This window comes from Ornithorhynchus anatinus, chromosome X1 (genome assembly GCF_004115215.2).
Source record: "Ornithorhynchus anatinus isolate Pmale09 chromosome X1, mOrnAna1.pri.v4, whole genome shotgun sequence".
NCBI lineage: Eukaryota > Metazoa > Chordata > Mammalia > Monotremata > Ornithorhynchidae > Ornithorhynchus > Ornithorhynchus anatinus.
In genome coordinates this window covers 94,845,279-94,858,379 of record NC_041749.1, presented here as the reverse complement: position 1 = coordinate 94,858,379, position 13,101 = coordinate 94,845,279, and the positions used below count along the sequence as shown (strand labels likewise).

At 41.9% G+C, this 13,101-nt stretch overlaps 1 non-coding gene across 1 annotated transcript; it reads right to left on the bottom strand.

The window, feature by feature from the left end:
- Window positions 1-11,665: 11,665 nt before the first annotated feature.
- Window positions 11,666-11,803, bottom strand: LOC114807262. Its single transcript, XR_003755313.1, has one exon. It is a non-coding gene; the product is annotated as a small nucleolar RNA SNORA7 (small nucleolar RNA).
- Window positions 11,804-13,101: the final 1,298 nt, after the last annotated feature.

The window sequence follows — 13,101 nt, the reverse complement described above, 5'->3', positions numbered from 1 at the left end:
TTTATTGCCCTTGCCTATTAGCAGGTGACTAAATTGGGTGTGTAAGGGAGGGGTTGATCTTTAAGCTGATAAGCCCTCATTATCAATTTTTCTAATGAACTTAAGCAATTATAAGATTCTTCAGTGCTATCTGGAGAGTACCCCTATGGTAATAATCTCATTTGGGTAATAAATCCAGAGTAGTAGTGTGAAGGGGATCCAATTTTCCCTTTCCTATGTAGGGTTGTGCAGTTTTGGGTTGAGGTGACAGTTTTTGGGTTGAGGTGACAGTTCAAAATCCTGTGTCGGGACAAGCTGACCTGCTCAATAAATTGATCAATCTATCAATCAGTCAGTCATATTTATTGAGCACTTACTGTGTGCAGAGCGCTGTATTAAGCACTTGAATCAATTAATCAATCATATTTATTGCATTTGAGGGAGTACAATATAAGAGTTTGTAGACAAGTTCCCTGCCCACAGTGACCTTACAGTCTGGAGGGGGAGACAGATATTAATATAAATATATAAGTTAAAGATATATACATAAGTGCTATGGGGCTGAGGGAGGGGGAAATAAAGGGTGCAAGGGCAACACACAAGAGAGTGGGAGAAGAGGAAAGGAGGGACTAGTTGGGGGAAGGACTTTTGGAGAAGTTGTGCCTTCAATAAGGCTATGAAGGTGGGGAGAGTGATTGTCGGAGATTAAGAGGGAGGGCGTTCCAGCCCAGAGGCAGGATGCAGGCAAGAAGTTGGAGGCAAGACACATGAGATCGAGGTACAGTGAATAGGTTGACATTAGAGGAGCAAAGTGTGCAGGCGGTGTTGTAATAGGAAATCAGGGAGGTGAGGTAGGAGGGCACAAAGCGATTGAGTGTTTTAAAGCTCATGGTAAGGAGCTTTTGTTTGTTGTGAAGGTGGATGGGCAACCACTGGAGGCTTTTGAGGAGCATGAACTGAATATTTTTTTACAAAGATAATCTGGGCAACAGAGTGAAGTATGGACTGGAGTGGGGAGAGACAGAAGGCAGGTCAGTCAGCAGGGAGGCTGATGCAGTAATCAAATTGGGATAGGATAAGTGTTTTGATTAATGTGGTAGCGGTTTGGATGAAGAGGAAAGGGTGGATTGTAGAGATATTGTTCAGGTTGAACTGACAGGATTTAGTGACAGAATATGTGGGTTGAATGACAGAAATGAGTCATGGATAACACCAAGGTTAGTGGCTGGTGAGGGAGGGAGAATGGTAATGGTGTATCTAAACCTGAGCAGGGTAGGTTTGTTATAGCGTGAGAGTGACTTTCTTATGTATAGTGTGGAGTAGGAATCCTTACAAGGAACTGGCAAATGAATCTGCCCCTTGAGGGAGAGTCAGGCCCAGGGAAAGGTGGCTCAGCATTCTCAAAGGGAAGGGCTGACCTATCTCTTTCTGACTTTCATTAATCCTGAAATTCAAGCCACACCTGGGGTTGATAAACTCATGGCTTTATAAATTTTTCATTTCCAAGTAATACTTCAACATTTAGGAAATGCCATATGACAATCTGTTCAGTCCGGTAAGTCCTTCTTCAGCAGGGCTATCTAGATGGAATGTTTGAAGGAACCAATATGATTGTTGCTCTCCTTGACATTTCCTTCTTATAATCCATTAGAGATTTATTGTTGATGAAGTTGTTCAAAATCATCTTGAACCTATTGCTATTTTCTACATTTATCTCTTCCTGTGATAACACATTTCATAAACCTATTATCTATTTCAGGTAGTGAACACACCCCCACCTAAGCTTTCATGTACCTACCCTTATTCTTTGTTTAATTAATTAATGTTGGTATTTGTTAAGCGCTTACTATGTGCAGAGCACTGTTCTAAGCGCTGGGGTAGATACAGGGTGATCAGGTTGTCCCACGTGAGGCTCACAGTTAATCCCCATTTTACAGATGAGGTAACTGAGGCACAGAGAAGTTAAGTGACGTGCCACAGTCACACAGCTGACAAGTGGCAGAGCCAGGATTTGAACCCATGACCTCTGACTCCCAAGCCCGGGCTCTTTCCACTGAGCCACAGTTTCTTCCCCTACCTTTTATTTATTTTCATGTCTGTCTCCCTCACTAGATTGTAAACTCCTTAAGGGCAGGGATTGTATCTAATTTTCTCTAGTATACTCTCCCAAGGGTTTAGTTCAGTGATCTGCACATAGTAAACATCATGTCTCAGTGGAAAGAGAAGGTTGAGAAGCAGCGTGGCTCACTGGAAAGAGCACGGGCTTTGGAGTCAGAGGTCATGGGTTCAAACCCCAGCTCTGCCACTTGCCAGCTGTGTGACTTTGGGCAAGTCACTTAACTTCTCGGTGCCTCAGTTCCCTCATCTGTAAAATGGGGATTAAGACTGTGAGCCCCACGTGGGACAACCTGATTCCCCTGTGTCTACCCCAGCGCTTAGAACAGTGCTCGGCACATAGTAAGCGCTTAACAAATACCAACATTATTATTATTATTATTAAAGAGCACGGGCTTTGGAGTCAGGGCTCATGAGTTCGAATCCCAGCTCTGCCACTTGTCACTTGTCAGCTGTGTGACTGTGGGCAAGTCACTTAACTTCTCTGTGCCTCAGTTCCCTCATCTGTAAAATGGGGATTAAGACTGTGAGCCCCATGTGGGACAACCTGATTCCCCTATGTCTACCCCAGCGCTTAGAACAGTGCTCGGCACATAGTAAGCGCTTAACAAATACCAACATTATTATTATTATTATTTATTGCTCTGAAAATATAATCTTTACCAGATGTTGGTATTTGCAGATGCTACCAACCGCCCCCATCGCCCCCCCCCTCCCCCCCCCCGGCCCCGGACTGTTATTATGGGCCTTGGTAACCACCCAGTCATCAATAAACCTGAAAATTTCAGTGTGTCCTCTTTCCAGTCTATCAGGGATATGGGATAGCTGCCTTACAAGGACAATTTTAATTGCCATCTCTGTATCTACTCTGGTTCTGTTGGGAAGCAGCATGGTGTAGTGGAGAGAGCAGTAGCCTGGAACTCAGAAGGTTAGGGGTTCTAATCCCGGTTCTGCCACTTGTTTGCTGTGTGGCCTTGGGCAACTTATTTCACTCCTCTGTGACTCAGTGATCTCATCTGTAAAATGGGGATTAAGGCTGTGAGCCCCATGTGGGACATGGATTGTGCCAAATCTGTGCTTAGTACAGTGTCTGGCACATAGGAAGTGCTCAACAAATATCATAATTATTATTATTATTATTCTGTTCTCATTTCCCTACCTTTCATCCATACTATACCACCTACGCACTTGTGTCTGTACCCACTAAGCACTTAGGCACTCACACTGCTGCACCCAACCCCAGCTCTTACGTACATTCCCTTATACTCTGTTAATTCCCCTACATGCAGTTCATTTTCATATCTATCTTCCTCACAAGATTGTAAACTCCTTGAGGACAGGAATCATATCTATTTATGCTAATGTACTCTCTCAAGAGCTTAACACAGTGCTCTGCACATAGTAAACAATGAATACTGTTGATTGATTCTGTTAGGTCCCTTTCTAGAACAGTTGATGTTCAGTAGTATTGTTGATACTGTTATTAATGTAATCACCAGAGCACAGGATCTCAGGTGCAGAAGTATAACAATTTTATATACTGTGAAGATATGTTGCCTGCTTTGTTTCCATTATAACATTATATTGTCATAACTCATTATAATTATGATTGTGGTCATTGTTTTTTAATATAATTTAATTTGTTTTGGTATTTGTCAAGTGCTTACTATGTGTCAGGCACTGTACTGAGCACTGGGGTAGATACAAATTAGTCAAATTGGACACAGCCCCTGTCCCACATGGGGCTCACAGTCATAATTCCCATTTTATAGATGAGGCAAACTGAAGCACAGAAAATTAAATGACTTGCCTAAAATCACATAGCAGACAGTGGTAGACCTGGGATTAGAACCCAGGGCCTCTGACTCCCCCACCTGTGATCTTTCCACTAAATCACACTGCTTTTGATAGCTCCTTATTTATCAAGTTTGATCACATATTGAATGAGTTTGTTTTTCCAGATATTTTTGAGGCTAGATTAGAAGTCATGGCTTTGTAATTCTTTCTTCTTAGACATTTTTATGAAGTTTTGATCCTAAGTGGAAATAGGTTCTTTCACTGATTCTGATTTTTATGAATTTATTTTGTAAGAAGACATGCACATATGGATCAAGGGCTACCACCTAGACTTTTAGAATTGATTAAAACTATTGCTAATTGACCATAATTTATATTTTGCAATATTAAGGATTCATAACACTTCTCCAGAGGTGTTGCCACACCAGCAGATAATATGGAGAAAGCTGATAATATAACACTCATTGGTGAGTGTGCAGTATTCTACTGTCTCCTCAACCTTCCTAAAATCTAACCTAACCCCTCCTGTTGTAGTTTGTCAATTTCCTCTTGTGCAGGTCACTGTGAAAATTGATAATGGCTTCCATCACAATTCATACATATCACTTGTTGTTAATAGATTACAATTAGGGTGTGACTAAACATCTGAGAGCCTCAGCTACTCTCTTCTCATTTGCACTGCTGTAGACAACCCAGGCACAAAGCTTTTTTAATGCCCACCTAAGAATGTAACTGCATTGAAATAGCTTAATACGTGCCCAGTTGGTAGCTCACAGCAGCAGCCCCCGACCCACAAGCACCTTCATCTTTAGAGCTTGACTTCACTGCAAATTGGAGGACCTGGAGCGTAATCAGAAGCTGATGGGCAGTGGTGATCTTCTGGATCTGGTGGGCTAGAGGTATTGCTCCTGCTGTTTCTTGGGGCACTGCTTTTGGTGGTAGGGGTCACGGGAGGCATGGTTGGGGGGAGGGGAGTGGAGATTTCAATTAACTGCAGAGTGAGTGGGGCTGAGGAAGGTATAACGTTTATATGGCCTAGAGGTGAGTCATGAATATCGTGGGATGCTGTGTAAGAAGGCATACAATATGCTTTATGATAAAGGGAGCTTCTTTGTGTTGTTGTGCTGTACCTCCAGTTTAGGAAATGGGTGGAAAGCCAGAGTTGGGAAGGAACCTTGTTTTCTTTGTCTCCAGTGAAGATCATCCCAGCGGATGGTTTTGTGTTTGTGCAAGGGTGTGTCTCTCTTCTCACTGGAATATTCCTTTCCTGCCTTTTTCTCTCATCTTGGAACATTGTCCTTGCTACTTAGAAGCCCATCTACTAACCTTATAATGGCAAGTAATTGGTGAATAGAACATACTAGTACCATTTCCTTATGTTTTATGTAACATTTAGCATTAGGTGGCTAAATACTTTGTAAATTTATTAACAATTTACAACTATTATAAAGTGCAGCCCATGTATGAATGGGTCACCTTGCTGTGAAAGTAAAAATTGATTCACACTGGAACAGAAGGCAGGGCCAAAGGTCCCTGGCCATTCCAGTTAGATCAGAGATTGCAATGGGTTGGGAAAGGGTAAGTGAAGCAAGACATTTCAAACCATGGTAGTGTAGTAGTGGTGAGATATCTGGCTCATTCTGCAATCTAGTGCAGATGTGGGGAAATTCACACACATACACCCACCACTTACCCTATCGCCAATCCCAGAGTGCCCCCACCTTCTCCCCTGCTACTATACTGGCTCTCTGCAGGAGTGGACAACAATGTTTGTAGCTGACGGTTGTCTGGCACACCCATGCTCTGGGGCCACCTCAGGTCCATGCCCACTCCATACCCAGTGAGGGGTGGGGTATCCCAGTTTTCATGCCCTTGTGAAGTTCCTGGCCCAGCTTGGATCCAGAGGAAAAAAAACAAAATCAACAAGAAACCACCCCTTTGAAATTCTCCATTTAGAAATGGGTTGACCAGCCCTTTTTCTTGTTCCAGTGCCCCATTCTAGACCGTCTGCCTGTGGTATAATGGTATAACCGCCTAAGTGGTCCATCTAAAGACTGTGTTAACATGCCTTCATTACATGCTAATGATATTCAGTGAAGGATACTGCCTCAATTCAAAATAAAACAATATTAACCTTTTCGGACTTTCTCCTTTTTTGTTATAAGAGATCGTCATTGGGTAGTTTGGTTTCATTATTTAGAGCAATGCAAATTTAGGTTCTTGATTTTTGGTGACAATCATGGCATGAAAGAAAATAGTAATACGGGTCTAAATTGGAATTTGAGAAGTTTAGTCCTTCTCGTTGACAGCTTAAAACTATGAGTTTATTAAGTGGTCATTCAGTACCTTCATAATCCCTCTCCCCACTTCAAAGCCTTATTAAAAGCACATCTCCTCCAAGAGGCCTCCTGTGACTGAGCCCTTAGTTCTTCTCCCACTCCCTCTGCATCACTCCTGCACCTGAATTTGCACCCTTTATTCACCTCTCTCTCAGCCCCACAGCATTTATGAACATATCTGAGCACAGGCTTGGGATTCAGAAGGACCTGGATTCTAATTCTGGCTCCACCATATGTCTGCTGTGTGACCTTGAGCAAGTCACTTCTCTGGGCCTCAGTTATCTCATCTGCAAAATGGGGAATAAGAATGTGAGCCCCATGTGGGACAGGGACTGCATATAACCTGCTTAACATGTATCTTCCCCAGCGTTTATTACAGTGCTTGCCACACAGTAAGTACTCAGCAAGTACCATTATCATTTATTTATTTATGTATTATTAATTATTTAATGTCCATCTCCCCCTTTAAACTGGGAGCTTGTTATGGATAGGGAAGGTTTCTACCAACTGTGTTGTGTTATACTCTCTCAAGTGCTTAGTACCAGTACTCTGTACACAGTAAGTGCTCAATAAATACCATTGATTGATAGGTTTGGTTTTGGTTAGTCATGGGTATTAGTAGCCTCTTTTGGCTCCATGCACAGCAGCACTGAGTGGAATTGATAAATACACAGGGGCCTGAAAACATGCAAACTAAAATATTTGTTATTGTTACAATATTTAAGAACCTCCCTGATTCATGGGATTGTGATCCTATTAGAGCTGTTTTTTTTGGTTTTTTTTAGAAGTCCTTCTCCCTTGTTCAGAGAGCATTCCAATGCACATAGCACAGCTATGAGACAAAGTAAGAATTCATATATCTTGAAAAAAATTATATTTTCAATGCTGGGGCACTAGCTTTCAAAGCAGAACTAATTACTTTTCATTCACCTGTATTCAAGTATAATAAAAAACTAAGTGAAATATGAACAATACATACATTTTGAGGCTGACAAATGCTGGAAGTTAAGAAAAATTCTGAGTGAGTCTTTACATGAAACATTTGGGCTATTTCTTTGGCACATAAAAATATACACTAATTATGTGATTTTTGAATATCAATATTTTAACAACAAAACACACTATATTTATGGCATTTACATATTCATATGTATATTCAAAATGCATACATAAGAGCGAAGGTAAAATGTGGCCACTTCCTTGCCTCTCAAGCATCAGTTTGAGGGGTAGAACTGTCTTCCATGATAACCGAACATCCTTTCTGAGCTAAGAAATGTTTCCAATAATTTCTGTGAATATATTATTATCTGGGAGAAAATTTGTCCATTTTGCATTGGTCCACTTACTCTTTCAGACTTCTAGGGTGAAAATATGAGTTTTGGATTATTCTGGGGCTATGACAATAATTATCTGCAGTTTCTCTTATTGATCTACATCCTGCTGTAGCCCTGCCACTCCTATCACTCAATTATATGTTTTGGACACTTATGTCTGCAGACCAGACTGTAAGCCCGTCAAACGGCAGGGACTGTCTCTATCTGTTGCCGACTTGTTCATCCCAAGCGCTTAGTACAGTGCTCTGCACATAGTAAGCGCTCAATAAATACTATTGAATGAATAAATACCTGGAAGAGAGCACTGTAACAGAATTGGTAGACATGTTCCCTGCACACGACGAGTTTATGGTATAGAAGACGAGCTTACAGTTTGGAGGACTAAGCTGCAGTAACAGGGGAGGAAATAGGTAAGATGGGTGTACAGACACCTCAAAGTTAACATGTCCAAAACAGAGCTCCTTATCTTCCCACACAAATCCTGTCCTCCCCCTGCCTCTCCCATCAATGTAGACAATACCACTATCCTCCTTATCTCACAAGCTCATAAATCTTGGTGGTGTCCTTGATTCATCTCTTTCATTCAATCCACATATTCGATCTGTCACCAAATCCTGTCAGTTCTGTCTTCACAATATTGCTAAAATCCACCCTTTCCTCTTCACACAGCTGCTACCATGCTGATCCAGGAATTTTTCATACCTTTTAATGGTATTTGTTAAACAACTATTATGTGCTAGGCACTGTATTAATTGCTGGGGTGGATACAAGTTAATCAGGTTGGAAACACTCTGTCCCACATGGGGTCACAGACTTAATCCCCATTTTATAGATGAGGTAATTGAGACACGGAGAAGTTAGGTGACTTGGCCAAGGTCACACAGTGGACAAGTACCCTGCCTTGACTATTGCATCTGCCTCCTTGCTGACTTCCCTGCTTTATGTATCTCCCCAATCCAGTCCCTACTGTGAATCAATCAATTATTGAGCAGTTACTGCATGGAGAACACTGCTAAAGGCTTGAGAAAGTACAATAAAACAGACACATTCCCTGCCCACAATGAGCTTACAAGTCTAGAGGGGGAGAGAGAATTTAATATAAATAAATTACAGATAAGTATATAAGCACTGTGGGGTAGAGGGTGAGAGGGATTTAAAAAAGACGCAAATCAAGGTGACAGAAGGGAGTGGGAGAAAATAAAATGAAAGCTTAGTGAAGTCCTTTTGAAGAAGATGTGCCTTCAATAAGGCTTTGAAGGTGGGGAGAGTAATTGTCTGAGGCCAGAGACAGGACAGTAATAATAACTTTGTTATTCGTTAAGCATTTGCTATGTGCTAGGCACTGACAGCAAAGTGGCAGAGCTGGATTAGAACCTAGGTTCTTCTGGCTCCCAGGTCCATGCTCCATCCACTAGATCATGCTGCTTCTCTGCTTCTCAGGATGTGAACGAGACATCAACAGTGAGATAGATGAGATCAAGGTATAGTGAGTAGGTTGGCACTAGGGGAGCGAGGTTTGTGGGTTGTAGTAGGAGAGTAGCGAGGTGGCGTAGGAGGGGGCAAGATCATTGAGTGCTTTAAAGCCGATAGTAAGGACTTTCTGTTGGATGGAGAGGTGGATGAAAACCACCGGAGGTTCTTGAGGAATGGGGTAACATGGACTGAACATTTTTGTAGAAAAATGATCCAGGCAGCAGGGTGAAGTATGGACTGGAGTGGGGAGATGGGGCAGGAGGTTCAGCAAGGAGACTGATTAGAGTAATCAAGGCTGCTGCGACAAGTGCTTGGATTAACGTAGTAGCAGTTTGCATGGGGAGGAAAGGGCAGATTTGAAGAATGTGAAGGTCGAACAAACAGGATTTAATGATAGATTGAATATGTGGGTTGGATGAGAGAGATGAGTCAAGGATAACATCAACGGTAAGGGCTTGTGAGGTAGGGAGGATCATAATGCTGTCTACAGTTATGGGAAAGTCAAGGGGAGGACAGGGTTTAGGTGGGAAGATAAGGAGTTCTGTTTTGGACATGTTAAGTTTGAGGTGACAGCAGGACATCCAAGTAGAGATGTCTGCACTTGGCTACATGGATAATTTTTTTAAAAAGTGTTGAGTCCATGTCTCCCCATTCCTCAATAACCTCCAGTGGTAGCTCATCCACCTCCATATCAAACAGAAACTCCTTACCATTTGCTTTAAAGCACTCAATCAGCTCACACCTCTCCTGCTTTACCTCACTGATCTACCACAGTCTGGTCTGCACATTTCACTCCTCTTGCAACAGCTTGCTCACTGTGCCCCAATTCTGTCCATCTTCCCTAGAACCCCTTTCCCATGTCCTTCTCCTAGTCTGGATCTCCCTCCCCATCCCTGTATGCCAGATCACCCCTCTCCCCACCTTCAAAGCATTATTAAGGTCATATATCTAAGAGGCCTTCCCCAATTAACCTCTCTTTTCCCAGTTTTCTCTCCCTCCTGCATTGTCTGTGCATTTGAACCTGTGACTTTGGGGAATTTGATACTAGCCCCATACCACTTATGTACATTTCTTTATATGTTATAAATTATTTGTTTATATTATTGTTTGTCTCCTCCTCTAGACTGTAAGCTTATTGTGCACAGGGAAAGGGTCTGTCAATTCTGTTGTATTTCCCTCTTCCAAGCACTTAGTACAGTGCTATGCACATATTAAGCACTCAATAAATACTATTGGTGGTGATGATGATAGATGGAGGAGGTGCAGCTCCTACCAAGCCTCTGCTAATGCATTCCTATCCTGTCTTGGTTCATCCTTGCGCTCAATGCTGTGGTTTTTCAATGAGGTGGGGAAATTGGGCTACATGAGAGAAGGGAAAGGAGACAGCAGTGGTTGATGTGTTAACAGTGGCAATTGTCAGTGGTTTAAGTTTAAAAAATAGGGGAAGCTTAGGGTGGAGGGGAATGGTGAGTTTGGGGTGTGAGGAATGAGACAGGAACCTCTCTGGGAGTGAAGCAGTCAACTAGTCAATCATACTAAGCCCCCCTTTTCCTCTGCTCCTCCTTCGTTTCCCATTGCCCCAATTCCCTCCCTCTGCTCTACCCCCTCCCTGCCCCACAGCACTTGTGTGCATATATGTAGATATTTATTATTCTATTTATTTTATTAACAGTGTGTATAGATGTATAATTCCATTTATATTGATGCTATTGATGCCTGTTCACTTGTTTTGTTGTCTGTCTCCCCCCTTCTAGACTGTGAACATGTTGTTGGGTAGGGATTGCCTCTTGCTGAATTGTACTTTTCAGTACAGTACTCTGCACACAGTAAGCGCTCAATGAATATGAATGAATGAATTTATTGAGCGCTCACTGTGTGCAGAGTATTGAACTAAGTGCTTGGGAGAGTATAATGCAACAGTATTACACACATTCTCAGTCCACAGTGAGTTTACAGTCCAGGACAGGGCAGTGAGAGAGAGTGCGTCAAGGAGAGAAAGGAGAAGAAAGGAATTAAGTATAATTTTTATTTTACGGCTCAGCCCTCATGTCAGAGTTAGTTCTGAAAGGATCCTAACTAAAGAGTATATATAAATCTCCTGGAAAACATACCCCAAAATTGAACTGGTCACAGTGCAATCAAATCATGCAATAATTTTGCATCATGGGGCATGCCGGTATAAGCAATCCAAGAAATATCTTAAAGGAAGGCATTGACAAAAGGACTTCAAAATTGTTAAAATATATTCCCTGTGGTTAGAGAACATATCTATCAACTCTGTTGTATTGAACTCTCCCAAGTGCCTTACGCAGTACTATGCACACAGTAACTGCTCAATAAATACCATTAATTGTGGCATCATTATCATTTAATACTTCTTAGGTTGTAGCCCCCTAGGAGACAGAGTATGTCTAATTTTTTATCTTATGCTTTTGAGTCATTTCTGACCCATAGTGACACCATGGACACATCTTTTCTAGAACTGCAATTGTTCTGGTAGTGTATCCATAGAGTTTTCTTGGTAAAAATACAGAAGTGGTTTACCATTTCCTCCTTCCATACAGTAAACTTGAGTCTGAGCCCTCGACTCTCTCCCATGCCGCTGCTGCCCGGAACAGGGGAGTCTTGACTTGTAGTAGATTGCCTTCCACTCACTAGCCACTGGCCAAGTTAGCAATGGAATGGGTATGTCTCTGCTTGACTTTCCCTCCCATAGTCGGGACTGGTAGAGTACTGTAAACTCTCCAGATATGACCCTAAGAAGGCTATGTCTTATTACCTTCTGGGTATTCTCTCCCAGTTCTTAGTACAGTGCTCTGTACACTGTAAGTACTCAATAAATACTATTACTACTTGATGTCTTTTGAGTTCTTAATGTTGTGATAGGTTCCCACTGCTATCTACTAAATTCCATAATAATAATGTTGGTATTTGTTAAGCGCTTACTATGTGCAGAGCACTGTTCTAAGCACTGGGGGAGATACAGAGTAATCAGGTTGTCCCTCGTGAGGCTCACAATCTTAATCCCCATTTTACAGATGAGGTAACTGAGGCACAGAGAAGTTAAGTGACTTGCCCACAGTCACACAGCTGAGAAGTGGCAGAGCCGGGATTCGAACCTATGACCTCTGACTCCCAAGCCCATGCTCTTTCCACTGAACCAGGCTGCTTCCAGACTTTAATAGAGCTCATTAAATAATATAACTGAGTAACATGAATGTTAAGTAAATGTGAATACCAAGTTATATTTGTTAAGATACTGAAGTATAATAATAATAATAATAATGATATTGGAGTTTGCTTCTATGGCTGGTATCATTCTTAGTTTATTAGTGAGGTTGGCATTTACAAAATGTACTGTGCTACCTACAGAGGCTTATACCTTTTTTGTTTCACCCTCTTTCTGTCATGATTTTCTCAAAAATTTTATTCTGAAATAGCCACACCATTTCTTATCGCTGCATGCCAGGATAATCAGCCTTCTACTCTGTCTCCCAACTGTCCAACTGTACCACGTTGTTTTGAGATCTTGTTTTTCCATGCATTAGTAAACCTTAATCATTTTCTTTCTCACCTTTCTTCTTTCTGGACTGAAGATCTTTATCTTTTCAGTATTTCCTCATTCAGAAACAGTTCTATCCTGGTCCTCTTGGCTACCCTTCATTGTACCTGGGGTAGTGGATAGAGCGTGGGCCTGGAAGTCAGAAGGTCATGGGTTCTAATCTCCACTCTGGCACTTGCCTGCTGTGTGGCCTTGGGCAAATCTCTTCACTTCTCTGTGCCTCAGTTACCTCATCTGTAAAATGGGGATTGAGACTGTGAGTCCCACGTGAGACTGGGACTTTGTCCAAACTGATTTGCTTGTATCCACCCCAGCACTTAGTACAGTGCTTGGAACATAGTAAGTGCTTAGCAAGTACCACAGTTATTATTATGAATTATTATTTCCTTTTCTTCAACTCAGTGTTATCCTTCATAGATCTGCACATAGTATTCAAATATGGAAATACCACTGTGAAACTCTGATGTAGTATTTTCTATGCCTCTCTGGATGATTCCCACCT